This window comes from Balearica regulorum, chromosome 8 (assembly GCF_011004875.1).
Source record: "Balearica regulorum gibbericeps isolate bBalReg1 chromosome 8, bBalReg1.pri, whole genome shotgun sequence".
Classification (NCBI taxonomy): Eukaryota; Metazoa; Chordata; class Aves; order Gruiformes; family Gruidae; genus Balearica; species Balearica regulorum.
This window is the reverse complement of record NC_046191.1, coordinates 5,861,094-5,879,591: the sequence shown is the minus strand read 5'-3', so window position 1 is coordinate 5,879,591 and position 18,498 is coordinate 5,861,094. Positions and strand designations below refer to the sequence as shown.

The 18,498-nt window shown below is 46.0% G+C and overlaps 1 long non-coding RNA gene across 2 annotated transcripts in view; it reads left to right on the top strand.

Annotated features, from left to right (window-relative positions):
- The first annotated feature begins 259 nt into the window (after positions 1–259).
- The window catches only part of LOC142602719 (uncharacterized), a 227,437-nt gene continuing 209,198 nt past the window's right edge, over positions 260–18,498 (top strand). Inside the window, exon 1 of one of the 2 annotated variants that reach the window (XR_012836486.1) lies at positions 260–344. This is a non-coding gene — a long non-coding RNA (uncharacterized LOC142602719). Of the gene's footprint in view, positions 349–18,498 lie in introns of both variants that reach the window. The other variant, XR_012836485.1, reaches the window with a different exon arrangement.

The window sequence follows — 18,498 nt, the reverse complement described above, 5'->3', positions numbered from 1 at the left end:
AAGGAGAGCTGGAATAATGTCATATTAAAGTAACCCTTCCCTTTCAAGAATTTTTAATTATGTAACAGAAAACTGAAGTAGAAAACTCAAGGGGAGTGAGAAAAACCTCTAGAAGATATTTTCAGTGGGTTGGGCCTTTCAAATTCAAGCTGAAATGGGGCCAGAATGGGAAGTCTGAAAAACTCGGACTGAAAAAACCTCCTGGAATTTATTAATCAAAGCTTTTTTCTTTTTTCTTTTTTTTTTTTTTTCAGGAAAAACACAGCTAAAAACATGAAGCTGCATTGAATAAGAGCGTCTCAGTCAGCCAAAAGCATGAAATGAACCCTGTGATGCTACTTGAAGTATGTAGGTGACACTTGTATTTACCTTTTTACTCTAGTGAGTTAATAAAATGATTAAGAGGTGTGCTAGAAATAGTTAGATGAAACTTGGTCAATGGATAAAAAAGTTGAAATTGGTTTAAAAAAAAAAAGAGAAAAGGAAAGATATGTAAGCAAAGGAATGGGTCCCTGTTGAAAACCGATGGAAGCTCCATCATTTGGATCATTTGAAACCGGGCTGCACACTTCACTAAAAAGTATGCTAAGGGAAACAGCTGGAGGTTTGTTCCCCCAGGGAGGGGCAAGACAACCTAATATATCTTCTTAATTTCATTTCTAATTTCTATGCTTCAAATCATGTAGACAAACCTTGAAATATAACCTACAGTCTGCTAATTCCTTCCTTTCTTCCTGTCTAGAGAGAGATGTTGAGTTGAAGGCAATTGCCCAACATTTTTGACTATTATTTTTAGCCTGGTTTCCTAAGGAAATGAAGCTTATGTGAACATAGTGTCACCGTGTCTGCCTGCCAGTCCCTTCTCTTTCCTCTTCCCCCAGGAAGTTCTTGGCCAAATTTCAACAAAACTTAGGATGGGGCCAGGGACTAAAAAGATATTACAGTTCTTCAACATTTAAGGATAGAGGAAGCTGTAGGGAGAAGGAAGTGTATGTAGCATCATTACACAGAGACTGTGGTGAAGATTAACCTGGATTTGGCATCCGAAAGTTCACAGTGAGCTCAGCCCAGGGCCACGAGCCCGAGGAAACTGGTGGTCTTCAGGTCCACAGGCTAGCTCAGATGTCAGCAGAGATGGGGCTGTGTCGGCACTGTTTTTGGCCGGAGGAACTGGAGTGGCCACAGCCCTGCAGCCGCTTTTGCGTGGCTGCCTCTGCTACACTAATGCTTTCCTTCCCGTTTTTATTGTCTCTCTGGGGCATGCTGGGGTGAACCGCTGACAACAGGGCTCCGTCACATGGCCTTCAGGCCAGAAAGCAGACCTTCTTGGTTCTCACAGGAGGGCTTTTTCCCCTAACTCCTCCTTTGAAGTCCCCTCGCCCCACGCCCAAGGAAGCTGATGTCATCGGAGGATGGGAGGCCGTGGCCGCTCCCGGCCAGTTCCCACCTTCGGAGGAAGGAAATTCCTTGGGGCAGTGCTGTTTATCTGTTGGCCCCCAGAGAGCTGGACCGAGAAATGATGTGACTTTCTAAAAGCTGTGGATTTTAAACTCCCCCCTCGCCTCCCCGTGCTTGCTGCGCTTTCATTGTGCGGGTGGCTGCCTGGGGACAGCTCATTGATTGCAATGTCAGAAAGCTGAAGCCTGGCGCCTTAATTACTTTTACACCTTGCTTGTGGAATTCGCTCCACAGAAACACAAAGCCTCATGCTAGCTAGTTTCTATGGATTGATTAAGGAAGAAAAGCCCAACAAACAACCCCCCCGCCCAGGATTAGTGAGGGCAACGAGCCAATGCAGCTCTGCAAGAAGGAAAAGGTGGGACTTGCTGCTCCAGAGGATGCAAAGGAAGGGGCCCTTGCCACAGCCTTGAAGCCTTGTTAAACAGAGCACTGAAATTACTCGTTGTGCTGGAAAGGAGTGCAATGGCCAGAGCAGGAAGGATGGAGAGGCTCTCAGACCATCCTACCTGAGGCTACATAGGGGTTACTTACACAAGGCTGCAAATGGTAGTATATACCTGCCACGGGGTCTTTCAGATTAACCCTCCCCAAAAGATAGCTCTGGCTGTGTTGCAGTCAGCTGTGTGATTATGGCAAGTGGAAGCCAGCCTGTGAGACTACAGACCAAATATTAGGCGTAGTAACAGTGGGAAGGAAAAGTGGATTGCACAGCCTGAATATGTCCAGTGTACCTTGGGCACCTGCAGCCTGCATGGAAAACCAGTGAGACCCTGTGTTGCTGCTGGGTTAAAAGAAACTTCTATGCCATCCCATCCCCAGAGTGTGGTGTAACTATGACCTTGGGCAGCTGTCTCACAACCCGCTGTCCCCACAACAGGCAGGACCAAAACCCTTGGGGTCCAGCTGTAAGTCCCCACACGAAGCAGAAGCTTGCCCTTGATGTGGGCACTGGGCTGCATGTTATCATACAGCGACCCTCTGGCTGGAGATCGTCTCTGACAAGAAACTCACTTTGCAGCCGAGAGGGCACGTGTCAGGCAGGAATGTGCTGTCTGATGGGCCAGCCTCTGGCTCAGAGCAGCCGGAGCTGTCCCCCTCACCACGCTGTGTCTCGCCGTCCTTTTAGATACTGAATAGTCTGATCCTTCTTTTAGCCTTCCTCTATCCCAGGTAAAGGCTTCAGAGAATTCAGCGTTAGGTCTCTCCTCTCCAGCAGGAGGAATGTGCTGACACACAGATATCACCCGACTGGCAACCTACGCTGGAAACACAGTTGTTCAAGCCAAGAGGTTTCTTTTGCTGGTGTAGTTTATCAGAGCTACCCAAACAAAATTAGCTATACTGTAAAGAAAAAAAAAAAATCCCTCCTTTTGTAGCACTGCATCCACACCAGGGCTTTTTGTTGGTGTAACTCTCTCTGTTGTAGGGATGATGTATTTGTTTTTTCTCACTCCTAGCTGACATACATAGGCTTGCAAAACTTTAGCCCTAGCAGAAAAAGGGTCAGCTTGCTTCAGGAGCACTTCCATGCACCAGTGAGAAATGCTCTTGTCTCGACGTAGTATGTTGCATGTGTTTTGCACCATTGTAAAAGATTTCCCACAGTGCAGAGAAAAAAGCAATCCTAAAAGCTTTGATTTATCCAGTCATTTTTGTTGATCCATTATACCTCTATGTGTGTGTGTGTAGAGCTTCTTCACAAATTGCCATAGCACAGAGATTTGGGCGTTGGTGAAACAAATGGTGAATTTATTTGCAGTTATTCAGGTAGATGAAGAAGTGTGGAAAGAGAATACCATAACTCGATGATTGTGCTTGTTTCAATCTGTTAATTGGATATGCCATGTAAAAATCAGGACCAATTTATTGTTCTAAGGAGTGTTGAATTGATGTGTTTAAATTATACACTGCCGTTCATCCTGAGCAGGTTGTACATGTAGGGATTTTTCGTCCTTTTGCTGACATGAAAATACTGCTGAGGAGAAACACTGTAGTTGAAGACACATAATGGTTCACATCAGCAAGGGAAGAATAGTCACGTCTGGGACCAGTGTGTTTGGGAAAGGGGTTGTCACTTTGTGTAAGGGGCAAAAAGTACCACAGGAGGAATGCCATTGGTGGTAACAAGCAGACATGATCCTGGGGTGAAAAGCCAGCATATATACTGCAGTATTTCTGGCCTGTGGATAAAGCCAGGGTCCTTTCTGTGAAAGATGTCAATAAGTCACTTCTCCTATAAGGCAGAGCCCTGGTTTGATGTCCTTTACCCAGTTGCATGACTCGAGATGGGGTTTTCTGGCCAGTGAAAACAGTTGGTTCCAATCAGAGCACTCCAGCCATCTCATAGGATTGCTCAGGTCTGATTTCCCATCCCTTCATTCCTCCTTTCCTTTGGTGTGACCAAGCAGCCCCATGAAGGCCACCAGTGAGGGCTCTGAGGACCACCACTGGCACTCCATGGGGAGCGGCATCAAGGCTAGAAGCTATTGCCTGACTTTGAAGCTGAGTGGTCAGCCTTTGTATACTGAGATAGAGAGATTGTTTAGATAATGTGCTACTGGATGGAAAAAGTTTATCATCTCCCCCTCCGCAGCCATAGTTTCAGACTAACTAAATTATGCTCAGCATGGGTATTTAGGCTCGGTTCTGCAATATAGCATTGCACCCTGAGGTATGGTGCCTCCCAGTTTGTTGTGATATTAATCTTGGATGCCAAACAAAATCCTTTACAAAAGATGAATTTAGTGCATCTCCTTTGTCTTGGCAGAAGACAAATTGGAGCTGCAACATCTGTTTTTCTGAAGGGATAGTACTTTTCCACTCTTGGTTTTCTCTGGCAGCTGCGTGCTGCCTGAAAGGCTGGAGTCAAGTACTTGTCAGTGGTACCTCTGACACTGAGCAGGATAATGGGCCTTAGAGATGAGCTTAATATTTCAAAGCACTGGGCAGATTTTAATTATCTTTGCCATTATTGCCCTTAGCCCACCAACGACTATGGATAAGCCACGGGGAGAAATACCAGATCATGCAAACACTTTCATTTAGCAGAAAAAAGCATTGTTAGAAGCGGCTGAAAGAAGAATCCCCCCAAAAAATCAAATGGGAAATGAAACTTGAATGCTCGATAGGAATGGGAATTAATCACAGGGGGGAAAATACCAAGGGAAGTGCTGGCTTTTTTCCATCTCTTGATGTTTCAGATGAAGATAAGTTGTTCTTTTGTAAGAGATGGAGAGATATATATTGGTCAAACATAAGAAATTGGCCTTGATTCAGGCACAACTGAGTAAAATTAAAGGAGTTTTTGATATAGAGAAGCCAGACCAGACTCTTCTTTGTGGAGCTTTAAGCTCTATAAATCCATGATGTTAACTATTTTCCCTGCTTTATCTAAGGAAAAGCCCAAACTGGCAGGTGATACAAGTTGCCCAAGGCCATATAAGAAATTAATGGCAGCATCAGGAATATAACTCAAGATTTCCTGGCTTTCTGCCCGGTTCTCCAGTTGTGCAGCCCTGTGAGATGCTGATGCTGCAGGGGAGAGGCTGAACCCCTCACTGTCTGCTCTTCCTCACTGCAGCCGGCTGCCATGCCCCAGCTCAGGCAGGTTGCACCCCTTGCTCGGCGCTGCTGCCACAGTCCAGCACCTGAACACGAATTTTCCACCAGCATTCGAGCGCCGGGCATGCTTGTGCAGCTGCCTGGCTCTGAAGGCTGGAGCGGGGACCTCAGACTCTTCTTCATGCTAGGCAGCAAAGGCAGACCTTCTCCTTCCCGCGGAGTCACTGCCCAGCATCCTTGAGACACTATTTGCCTACAGGAATTGCAGGAACAGGCAAAGGTCACAGCCAGGATGAGGGGCTGCTGCTGGGGAAAGTGAAAGGGTGAAGGAAGGTCTCCCCGTGCAGGTTGAGATATGGCCAGACTGGAGTCATGATGCAGAAGAAGGAAGAAGGGGCTGAGAGCGACAGTGTTAAGAGCCCTGACCCTGTGTCAGCAAATTGGTTGAGTATATCCTTAAAAATACATCCTGCTGAATACCGTTAAACACGCTTTTCATGCTACACAGGGGCTAAGGGCTTAGCTCAACCAAGGCGTAAATGGAGGGCTGCGCATCATTTAAAATATTTTTTTTAAAAAAAATCACCTATAATGGAGTAGATAAGATCAGCTATTTCCTCAGTATATCTAGAAATAAAATATTTTTTCCAAGAGAAATAAAATTTTGAACATAAGGAAAAATCCACCAGGAAACAATGTATCAGGAAATCACACAGACAGGGTATTTTTGTGCTTGTGAGCTGATTTGACCCATTAATAGCAATTTGCCAGCCCAAATGCATCTTGGTGCTGTCAGGCCTGGTGACTCTCGTGTGGTGACACTACTGCCAGAAAGGTCCGTACTTGGGATGAGCGGGGAGGACTGGTCCCCATCAGAGACCACCAAAAGAGAAGCTGTGGCCAAGGTTTGCCTGTGTTTGGGCTTCAGTTCAGCCTGACCATCTGATTTAGCTGCTGTGCTGGCTGGGAAGTGACTACCATGTTTTAATCCTGGGGTGGAAACGTTTCAGCAGTAAATGATGTAAATATTGACTGTATTTTTTCACTAGGATATCTGATACACAGCCAGCCCCGCAAATATTTAGCTCTCTTTATACTACCTAAAAGCGTATGGGCACGAGCTCATGTCTTTTTACGGAAGTTATTCATACATATGTGAGAGTAGGTCTTACCTTAAAATATTACCTTTGGATTTTTTAGGTTGAAAGTAATTTAAGATGTTATCAGATGGATCTCATCTCCTGTGTTGTGCTGGGACTGTGTTCATACAAAAGCAGCAGCTTTTCTGTCCTGCTGGGGTGAGAGCCAATCCCAAATCCAAACAGGAATTTATATCTTTTAAAAATGGTTATATCAAGTCATGAACCTTTGAATAGGGTCCTTCAAAGGTTTCTTTCAAGCACTTTCTTTGAAATGCAATTCTCCCCTTCCCTTTTTCCTTGAAGTTTCTATTCCAAGGTACCTCTAATCAGCGGCTGATAAGAGCCGTCACAGGGGAATTGCTGGAGGGGATCTCCGGGCACACAGGCACCTGTGAGAGCAGCAGGTGTGACATCCTGGGGTCCCACTCGGGGCTGGAAAGTCCTCGTCTGTCCTCCTTGCACAAAGGGGAGAAAAAGGCTTGCAGCCCTTGACCGAGTAAGGTGGGCTCCCATGCTCTCTTCTGCTCACTCATCTCTATTGTCTGCCCCAAAAGACTCAATTTCCTGGCGGAGGCTCCCAGAGCATGACATTTTAGTAAAAGATATTTGAGGATTTTCTTGTTTTTTATAGGATTCTTTAGGTGTGGAAGGATGAGGACCATCTTTCAACCAGGTACTTTGCTGAATGATGGGGAAGGTGAGGAGAGGTGCCAGGACTAGTGTGCGGTGGTGGAGGGGCTCCGCACTGCAAACTGGGCGGGAGGGAGAGCAGACAGGGGATGTGAGGTCAGGAAGAGCCTGCTTGAACATGATCCTAATCCCTCACATTTTTAATGAATTCTGTCTAACCCTTTACCTAACTGCTAAGTGAAACCTGTGGAAGTGGAGGATTACTGATTCTTTAGGTTAATCCTGCAGATCCATGGAGATGTGTCTCCATGACAGTGTTGAGCTGCAGTGTCCCGGAGTGGAAGAGGGCAGCATATCCTCACGGGTCAGGAAATGCTGTCTTGCACTGGAAGCTGCAAAATAAAATTGCACAAAGAAGCTATTGAAGGCCCCTGTTTCTCAATCCTTTCGGAGAAAAAGCGACAGATTTCTGTAAGCCAGTTATTCAGCAAGAGGGTGGTCGGGCTTTTTTTTTTTTTTTTTTTTTTGGTTTTTTAATTTAAAAATCAGGCAGAAAAAGCCAGTGAGATACTGCCTGAAACTGCTGCAGTGAAAACGGGGAGCTGGTTGCTTGTGGTGTGCTGTGTTCGCTCTGCAGCCTCTGTCAAGCCATTTTTCTTCTCCCTCCCATCCCTACGTGTAGTAACAAACCAGGCTCAAAGGGGAAAACATAAAATCCTTTTATAAAATAACGAAACAGGCACAACACTGTGACATGGATATGGTGAAATTCCAGCAGAAACCCACTGAGTGGGGCCTACCAGGGCATGACAAGGCAGATATAGCTCTGAAATGAGCCTTGCTGCTGGAGAACTCACAGCTTGGAGCTATTGCCTTTCTAAGTGGCAAACTATTCATTCAAGCAATAAATTAATGGACCTGATGGAAGAGATTGTCTGTCAGTGCTGACATTGAAATATAAATGGCAGTAAAAGTGGCATCAGCTGGGCAAGGTCAAACTTCCAAATCTAGACCTGCAATCCGCAGAACTTTTCAGGTTTTACTCCCGTTGTATTTGAAAAATAAAACAAGCACTGGCTTACCTAGAAGAATGCTGTTCACTTCATCTGCAAGCAAATGCTTTCCTAAGGAAAAAGTGGATTTTGCCACATCAGAAAAGGGAAAATACCTTCTGACTATGGATATCCTCAGAGGAATGCTGTGAGCACTTGTGGCACTTTTCCTTATGGCCCAGGCAATAGTTCTTGCAGATGGCCACAGACCAGGCACACTGAGTGAGGGGAGCAGGATGTCGCTTGGGCTGCATACTGCTGTGGGCAGGGAAGGAGAGGAAGATATGGGGGTACCTGCAGCCAGCCCTTCACATCCTGCCAAAGGCATCCCTCTTGTTTTAGGGAGCAGGGTGCTGAAATCACACCCACGGCTTCAGTGGTGAAAAGTAAAGGAAAAATGACAGAGACGTCATGTGCTATTTTTATGTTGATGCTGTCACTATAAGTTGGATTTCAATTTGTTGATAGTTTATAAATTAAACTAGTCTTTTTCTATTTTTTCTCAAATCAGAGTTTGCCAAACTGCTTGAAAAATAGCATGAACTTGTCTCATCTTGACTGTTTCTGTGTAAATCCACTGGAGCTCTTGTTTGCTTATTGGATGTCTGGAGACAAAAGAAAAGGAGTGGCTTGGAGTGTGGGGAAGTCACATTTCCCATTCTTGGGTGCCACTGAGGCTTGAAATGAATTGTATTATTTTATGACAAAATAGCTTATTATCCTTTACCCATCCCAAACCACACTTCCCCAGTTCTTGGCGGAATAACCAGACTTGTCATGGGCCAAATAAGGGTCAAAGCATTACCTTTTCTTTCAAACAACATTGCCTCGACCCTGTTGTGTTCAGTGTTTTCATTTATCGCTCTTGAAGCCGAAACGCATTCCAGATGTGATTTGCAAGGGCTCCCGCAAGGTTACAGCCAAGTCGAGGAGCTCTGGCTGGCCTGCGGTGACCCCAAGGTGTCCTAAGGTGGGGGGCCCTGGTCCCTGCTGCCGGCCTGTGCCGGGGGGCCGTTGCTGCAGATAAATCCTGATTTCTCCTTCACTGAGAAGGGCTTCTCCGTCTTTTTGGGAGAGAGGAATGAAGAGGTTTGCAGGCACCTCTGCCATCACTTGGTTCATTTCTTGATGAGGTTGCTGAAGGTGGACAAAAGGTGCCTGTCCCCAGGACAGCACAGGAAGGGATGTCTGTGCCTTGAAGAAGGGACAGCAGACAAGATAAATGAGGTCTGCAGTCCTGAGGGGAAGCATTTACAAACTGTAGCGTGGTTCTTGTATTCCTGTGCAGGATTTTTTTTTTTTTTCTTAGATGAATGAAAAAAAGTAAAGAAAGAAATTACTTCCTTGATGATATCATTCACCTCTCAATCCTTTAAGCTCACCAGACCTAAGTAACGACACTGGTGTCTATTAAAAATAAATGGCTGTTTTTTCTGCTACTGTTCCCTCAGGACAAATTCAGGCTTAAAGCATAAAGACAACATAAATTCCCTTCTTCAATGTGAGCATACGAATAGCCTGATTTTCAAAGGTCCAAGTGCAAACAGGAGCGGGTACCATGGAAAATCCAGCTGCAAATTCCTACTCCTGGAAACACTTACACAGATGTCATTTCAGGCAGGCTCCTGGTGTGCACAGAGCTGTCACATCTCTGACTGTTGGTGGGACTGAGGTTTAATCTCTCAACAGCAGCTTTAAGGGTAACGCGTATTTTGGCTGTGTTAACTGCTCGAGCTGCTGGGCGGATAAGCAGAGTTCTGTGCTGCAGGTTGAAGTTTCTGAGACCTGCCTAATTAGGCTTTCCTGCCCACGCTCGTCAGGTAGGGCAGAGATGTGCTGAGCTGTGCAGGTTGTCAGTCTCTTCCCAGAGGACCTGCCAGAGAAACTGTTTCTGTATCTCTGGTACCCAAACGATGCGACGGGTTTGTAGGAAAACCAAGCACAGTGTGGTTAGTTAGGCATTTAAGATACCTTGAAGGATTTTTTTCTTCCAAGAACTTCTCCCCTTGCCCTTTGAACCCATGTAAATGTATTTTTTCTTACTACATCCTGTGGCAAGGAGTCCCACTGCTTCCCTGTATGTTGTATGCATACGTGTCTCCTTTTGTCTGATCTGAATCTGCCACATGGAAGCCCCCTTCAATATTGCTGTTTTCGAACTGGAAGACAGTCCTAAGATTCCAAGTTTTGGGGTAGTTCACAAAATCTGGGGTAAATTCTACACACTTAAGCCATAGCTGGAGATTTTTTTCTGATGGTCATGCTGTGTCATCAGCTTGGTGGGCTGAATAGAGGAATCCATGAGTAACTTCTGTGACCCAGCAGTATTCATGCTCCCCAATACAGTTTTCATTTCTTTAGTCTCACATCAATCTCCAGCTGAAAAAACCCTACAGTACAAGAAGTAGCTCTGGTTGCTCTGAGTAACCCATCTCCAGAGTTCAGGGTGAGGAGAACATCTTACCATAGCCGGTGACTGCAGACAAATCCTCTCCAAGTATCTGGCCATCCCAACCTGTTTTTTCTCTTTTACCCATGAATCATATCTTCATTCCCTTGAAACTACTTTTTTCTTCTCTTTGTTCCAAACGAGCCCTGACTTTGGTGCATTGAAATGTGACACAAGAATATAGCACTGCTGGCGTTGGAGGAGGTTCCCAGAAGATGATTCCCCTAGCAACCTGGCAATGATCAGCAAAGTGACCATGGCCGAGGACCGTGGGCTCCTCCTTGGGAGACTCCTGGGCTTTGCTAGCAGTGAGGCACTGCTGGGTTTTAACCTCCTGGGTCTTTTTCCATCTCTGTCTCACCTCTCACCCACCTCCTCAGGGTTGCTCCCCGCAGCACATTTGCGAGTTCGCCGCAGTTAAGGGTTGAAATGACCCAAGTGATTGGGAGTGGGGAACTGCTGTGGCCTCTCAGGAGTGAAATATGGCTTTGTGTCTGCAAAGAGGTTAAAGCTGCTCCCCAGCAAGAGCAACGGAAGGAAATGCCCTGTAGCTAAGTTTCATTTCGGTGTACAGTATGAGAACATGTGCAACCCATTACAATAAAGCTCTTGCTGGAAAATGCCTAACCTATGCACTGTAAAACCTAATTAAGGGATTCCTTAAAAAACAAAGTTACCAACCAGTATCAAGGAATGGATAATGAGAGGCTGCTTTGTGTAATCCAACCCTTTATCTTTAGGCCTTCGGGGTGTCCATGGCCAGGGTCTGTCCCCTTGTTGTTGCTGAGGCCTTTATTGTAATCGCAAGCCCCTCCGGCGTAAGAACAATTCAACCATCTCTCATAAAGCTGACCGGCTCCGCTTAGGTTTCCTAATGGATACAGCTGCCAGTTGCTCAGACAGATCAGCTCGCTGTGACCTTGGGGATGGGGTTTCTGCAAGGACTGGGGGGACAGTGTGCAGGGATCGGTGTCCAGCCCAAGCAGGCACTGAAGGCAGCACCCAGCATACAGGTGATATACCCATGCTCAGAGGATGATGGAGATATCATCAGTTCCAAGAGGATTTCCCCACCAGAGGGGAGGAGGACAAGGAGAAATAAGAAAGCTGGAGATTATCTTTCTCTGAGACCTCCTCAAGCCCAGAGCCTGCTGCCTGCTCCTTTGCCAGCTGACATTATCTTCTCCAGGATGGGTGGAAAGGATGCAAGGCCCTTCCTCAACACCTGCAAGGGCGCAGCTCCCAGGGGACGTTGGCTCCTCGGACCACACTGGAATAGCAGAGTCTGGCCCTGAGCAGTTTCCTAGTTTAGCAGGCAATAGCTGTGCAGACCCCTTCCATGACACGCAGAGCATGTGCACCATCCCTGCAGTCATGCAGGAACCAGTGCTTACAATAACTACGCTTCTCCTGATGCGTAAACCAAATTAACTCTCCCCTGATGATCCATGGGTGCTTGGTGCCATCAAGTCTCCATTTATTTTTGGTCTCTTTTAGCTGGGGGCAGCCCCAGTGCAATAGCCACCTATTTCCCATGTGTCCTGATGCGGACAGGCTCCACCCCGGGCAGCTCCCAGCTCCTCACTTCATCCCTCTGTGCTGCTCTTCAGAGCCTCTGAGGGACTGCCTTCCTCCTTCACAAACCAGATCAGCCACTTAGAGGACTCTGGGTTTTGGTATATGGTCTAACACATCCTCATGCCCCATCTGAAGTAGACAGGTGAAGTCTGCTAAGCTGGAACTTGCTTGGGACTTTGTGGATGCACGTAGGTCAGAGTGCTGCAGGCTGTGAACGAGGGCAGATTTTTTTGCAGGCCAGGTAGCACACAAACACTCTTCTTGCCATTGAGCCCACAACATGACAAAAAGCGTTTCCTGTTGTGGTCATGGCCATTAATGAAGGGTCAAAACTAGAAGCTTCTCGTCCATCTGTGTGCAAAGCCAACAGGAGCAGAGGCCAAGCCCTCTGTATCACTGTCTGCATCTCCCCCCTCCAGCCCAGCAGCTGAGCCTGAGAGCTAAGCTGAGTTTTACAATATCTGTAATTAGTCATTTTTATGGTGCACTCATTTGCAATATTCTAGGTAAGGATCTGTCAGTGTTTCCATTATATACCCTTCTGTTTCCAGGGGTTTATAACCAGGCTATAAAAACACACTCTGGGGCAAAGCTTGCCACATAAATTCTCAGCAGAGAACCTATTTTTGTTTTGGTTTTGTTTTGTTTTGCTCTGTCACTTACAAATATGACTTTTAAATGTGCGGTAAATATAGAAAAATTCAGGTGGCTTCTTCAAGCATGTGTTTAACCAGGTTTCTGTTTAGCAGAGGCATATTGCAAGGGGGATTAATTTCTGTGGCTTTTGGGTAGCCTAAGAATGAGAAGTTTACTGTAATTGAACTGAAAGACTATCTGTAAACTAGCATCTGGATTTAGAGCTCTATTCACCGCACAAGGCGTGCTGGAATCGCTGGCTCTTTATAACTGCTGGAGGGCAGTTACGTTGCTCCATGTTCAGCTCTGATAGTGCACATACAGACCCTCACAAAGGTTAAATCCGATGCTCAGTTTTTGCACCTACGCATCCAAGGAAAGGGACAATTTTAGAAGGAATTAGGATACAAACAAAAGGCTTGGTAGATAAATAAAATAATGGAGTTTCAGTGGGGATTTTGGGTGGATGAGGGTTTGACCATGTTAAAATGCCTACAGGGCTAATGGTCTTCACCCATTTTTAGTGTGATTGGAAACAAAGATTCATGTCGATGTTTAGGGTTTCCTGTAAAAAACAGGATATGGCACACTGCTGTTATTCTGTAAGAAATTCAATGCAAGGAGTTTTATGACATAAAAGCATTAAATTGTACCCATCAGGCAACATAAGCAATTCTATCACTCAGTGGTAGTACTGCTTTATAAAAAGCTTTCTCTGCTTCCAGCAATTAGAGGTGGATGAGCTGCAGCGTCTGGCCACTTGTCACCATGCTGGTGGTGTGCCGAAAGTCGCCCAGGCATGTCCAGGCAAGTGACAGGAGAGAAACCTCCGTTCGGGGCAGCTTTCCTGCTACCGGAGCCTCCTTGTAGGGGAGACACCAAAGGACTAGTCGGCTTCGAGGACTCAAGATCAGTTAAGAACATTTATTGAGTATCAAAGGCCAAATTTTGCAACCTTTTCCCTACATAAAATATAAAGTACTGATTTATTTCCCTCAAGAGCAAGGGCTACAAAATCTGCTCCTCATCTTCTTCCGATGATTTTGCGGTATGTTTCTCTGATCCTCAGTCTGATCCTTTTAATTTCAAAAGCTTTAATCAAAACCTCTTAACAATACATTCACTTACTGGTTTTGCGGTTTACATTTAATTCTGATTGATTTTTTAAAAGGATGGTTGCATTAAGATGCTATGGCTTCTGTTCGAGTGATTCATTAATATATGCCTGGGATGGCACAACCCCAGTGGGATTGAAGCTTTGTGTTGACAGACCACTAAAATAATACCCTGTGTGTGACTTCCCAGGGAGTAAATAGAGCTCTTACCAGTGAGACCTTAAACCCTTATAGTATGATGCAAGCGTGCTCAGTTAAGGCCTGGAAACTCATAGGTATAAGAGAGAGCCGTGTGTCAAACGGGGCTGTTGAACACTTGCTCAGTGTGTTTCTGCTGACAGCTTCGGGGTGGATTCGGGTTCCCTTCGTCCGGGCCGAAGCGACAGATCAATTTGTACGGGTGCGCAATTAAACCAGGGCGAGCTACTGCCAGATGAATTAAAATAATAGGATCTGGTTTTCAGGTTTAATGATGGGATTAGTGAGGGAGAACCACTTTTGCAGGAATGCTGCCGCCGCGTCAGACGGAGGAGCGTGGCTGCATGTGATTGCGTTTAACTGGGCTTTACTAGAGGCAGTTGGCTGGTGTCTCTGAGCCCTGGTCTGCTTGCTGCCCTGCATATAAAAAATGTTGAGCAACTGCCTTATTTTTATTAACTGTAATACAGATCTGATTGCAAAAGTCCAAACAATGCAAAAGATCAACAGTTGATGCAGTTTAAAATCACAGCTTCTTCCTTTCACCAGGGCTCTACGGAGTCACAGCATCTTGACAAACATATGAGTCAACTGAAGCTGTATTATCTTTTCAGAATGGACTTTTGGCATTTGTTTCTCTAGAATCAAAAATATTATTAATTTCCTCCAAGCTCCTTCTTAAGCATCTTTGCCAAGAATCGTGGCTAGCATGGAGAACGTAGATTTACTTAGGAAAAAAAGAAAGTCTCTGTCTTGGTTGATCTAAGTGTAACAATTTGATGACAAAGGTGGGGTTAGCCTGGGTCCAAATTAATGTCAGGTTTTAACATGGAAATGAAACAGGTGGTAAACAATTTTTGAACGGGATAATAAAAATGGTCATGAAAGTTTATTTTCTTTCAGCCTCCTAATGATAGGAAAGGCTGCTTCAGGAACTGCAGGGAGAATTTAGCTCACTAGGTATATGTGAGCTACCTAACTAGGTGTAGGTTTCTGCAGGGTCATATGCAAAACCAACGCATGTGCTGCACCAGGTGTGTGCTCAGGTGCGAGGGTTTGTCCTGCAGATCACTCCTGGGGGGTTAGGGCAGCGCTGAGTTGAGAGACAGGGATTAAAGCCTGCAGAGAGCTGGTAACACTCCCCAAACGTGGCTGCTGGTGTACTGAGGGGTCATAAGTAATACAGTTCTGAAGGGCTGGATTTGTGCACCTGGGATACGAACAGCACGGGGCCATATTTCACTCTGTGAGCCTAAGAGAGCCTGGCGATAGCAGTGAGAGGGGGTATGCTCCAAGCTAAGACGTCTGTGCCTTTCTTTTTCCTGCCCATCCCAGATAGTGGTGTGTCCTACAAGGGGAGCCCTGCATGCTGTGGATGCGGGGGAAGAGCCTCGATAGGGTGCACAAAGACATCTTTTCTTCCATTTGCAGAGGAACTTTGCGACGTGGTGAACCGATATAGCGAAATATCTGTCACTCATGGTGCAACTGTTGTCTTTACAGAAACACTCAGCTGTGGCCTTTTATCTCAGTTGGCTGGCTCTAGGGCTCTTTACAACTCTTTTGCAAAGCAGAGTGCTATTTAAATCTGTCTCTGGGATAATGAGGGAGGAGGAGTAGATTGTACTAAAGGTTTTCTCATGATTTTGGAAGAGAAGAAACCCTTGAGTTACTCAGGAAAGTTTCATTTTGCTTTTTCTTTCTGTCGCTTGATCCACTTAAAGGTCTCTCCGCACCTTCACACCTGAGTGGTCCTAACATTCCTACACCAGGGCTGCTTGGGCAAGCGAGTACTGCTGCAAGAGCACTCTGGTCTCTTAAAAAAACACGGTGTTTGTGAGGAACTGTTTCTGCCAAATGTAAGGGGATTTTTTTAAAGAAAAAACTATTTTCTTAAAAAAAAATTCTCTTACTTTGAAGAGAGATCTGAACATTTTTACAAAAGGGTTAGAAACTTGAGGCGAGGAGACATTCCCTTGCAGCTGTAGCTGAATGACAAACAATTTTAAAAAAAAAAACATTTCTCAACAGATGGTTTTTTTTCCTCCAAATGTGTTACTGCTATACGTTCATATAAGAAAGGATTTGGCTGTCTTGGAGTGGAGCAGATTTGGAAACTGTCTTCTCCAGGTGACCACTTTGAAGCCTCTTAAAAGTCCTGTAAAATAAGCCAATCTCAGCCCAAATCCCAGAATAACTTTGTCCACATCAGAAGAAAGTGATCAAAATCAGTGCTCCTGCTGGCTGTCCCTGAAGAAAAGTCCCAGACTAAATGAGCCATGAAAACTGAGCTCCTTCACCATGCTTCATCCAGCCAAGCATTGCACCATATTTTTTAGCAAAGCACTGGGGAAGTTTGTTCTGGGTATATACAGAGTACTTACATCTTCATAAGTGTCCAGCCAGCCCCTTTCAGGGGGCCTAAACTCTCTATATGGAAGAAAATAAGTCCCTCCTGTGCTATACCTAATGCCATGGACCTGAAAGATTGAGGGAGCTTTGCACGCTGGAAGAAAATAAGAGGATCAAAAAACACTGAAAAGGCCTTTGTGTAGGGTCTTCTCAGGTATTTCTGTCTTCATCCCATGCATTCATGACTTGTCACTGCAAAATTATTAATCATGCCCCTGCTAAAATACTGCTCTACTTCAGATTCCCTTTTCCCCAAGGGAGTTTTCGTCTCTTTTCAGCTCAATTGCTTGAATTAGTATTCAGATAGTGTATCTATTAACTAGAATGGGCTCGCTTTCTTCTCCATCACTTTTAATGAAGTTCACTCCCAGTCCTTTAACAGATCAACTTGCTACGTTAGTGGTTTAAGGAAGCCTGAACTTCCTTGCTAAATTCAGATGGGGGAACACAGGTTCAAAGGAGCCAGCTGACCGCATTTTGGATCCTCTTTCTTCCTGAAACATGAAATAGCTTTCAGCTGGGGCTGCCTTGCTCCACTGATTGGAACTGCTCTAGAAAAAGCATCGACACACAGCTGCACCCTCGAGCAGGACCTCTCCCTCTGCCCGGGTGCACCCTGTCTGGCCATACAATTTAGCCCAATTAACACCCCCTGAGGACCGGAGAGCTGTCAGGTGGCTGACGGGAAAGCTTCAGGTACAATTAAAAACTTAGTCTCGGAAAACATCATGCTGGAGTTGTTTTCTGTGAAAAAGTTCTTCTGAGGCTTTGTGTGAGGCAGCGTGAAACCTCCCCCCGGCCGTCGGGTCTGGGAGGTGAGAACTGATGTCCTGTTTTCTCGGCGACAGGCAGGCCGCTCCAGAGAAGCGCCGGGTAGCACCAGGCAGCTGGAACGGCAATCGTGTGCTCCTGGTAGGAGTGAGACAATAAAACTTCCTCCCGTCTCCAGGCTCTGCAGCTTTCTGATGTCAACAACAGCAGCAGGAGGCTTCAGGCACGTTCCCAGCAGCTGATCATATTTATCAAGTTCACGTTCCTTGCTTTTTTTTATTTTTGCCCTTTTTTTTTTTTTTTTCTTTTTCCTTAAATATCAAGGTCCGGGAGCCACAAGATGGCCATGTTCCAACTCCGGCCCCTTTGAGCATAGACAAATGTGTGCTGGGGGCTGGAGCAGGGACATGCTTTCTCCATGTGAGCCAAAGAACAAACAGCAGAGCCCTCCACGGGGACTGATTGTTGACATGTTTATGATGATGAAGTGGGGTAGAGCTCTCAAAGGGGGATGCTAGAAATGAAGAAGTGTGGCACTGCTGAGGGCCTATATAATGCTAAATATTGTAGGAAACTGTAGTTTCTTCCTATTTGTGACCGCTTCACTGAGCTGTTAGAAAAGTCCCTTCCCAGCTGTACATCACGCGTTCCCCATTTGGGGCTGTAGCCGTAACAACAACAACCCAGCAGGCGCCAGGAGTACGGGGTGATCGGGCTGAAGTTACAGGGACTCTCACCATAATTTATAGCCCTGCTCAAAAAGTGTGAAAGATATGACGCTATGTGCCTGGAAATCCTACCCAGAGGACAGCTTACAAACGCTAAGTGGGTATTGGAATACCTCGGCCGACTGGGGCTTGCCGTTTCGCTTGGGGTCACAGGCAAAAGCACTTCATCTTCCTCTGTGTGTGCACATGTGTGTCCATGCCGTGGGACCGTCTCTGGGTCTGCTGCCCAAGGTCAAACCTCCCACTTGGCATTTGAAGGAGAGAAAAAGAGTTGAAGGAACCAGGTTAAATTCTCCCTCGTGGTGATGCACATTCTTCTGTCTGCAGCAGCCCCAACGGGCCACTCTTCATGGGTGGCTCTGTGGACCATGCTTCCCCTAGGCCTAAGCACATGGCTTTGGTGGGAGCATCCATGCACATCACACTGCCCAGCACTGGGGCTCTCAGTGCTGGCTCCTCATTGCAGAGCTGATCGGGCTCTGGGTGCTTGTTTCGTTCTGCCATGTTCCAGGCTGGCTGGATGAGGCTAACTGGGGTTTGAATGCTGTATTGCAACCATAAAGCACCTTGTGCTCAAGCTGATTTGCCGCAAGAGAAAGTTACTGACAGCATGTGTCCATCGCCAGGTCTGGCTAGAGCCCTCCATGGGGACTGGAGGGCTGGATACAGCTGATACAGTGTCTAAGGTATGATGGCTACAAGAGTTCTGGATTAGTCTTGGTTTGTGTTTGGTCAACTTCAAAGGTGAGAAGGGGAAAATTTGGA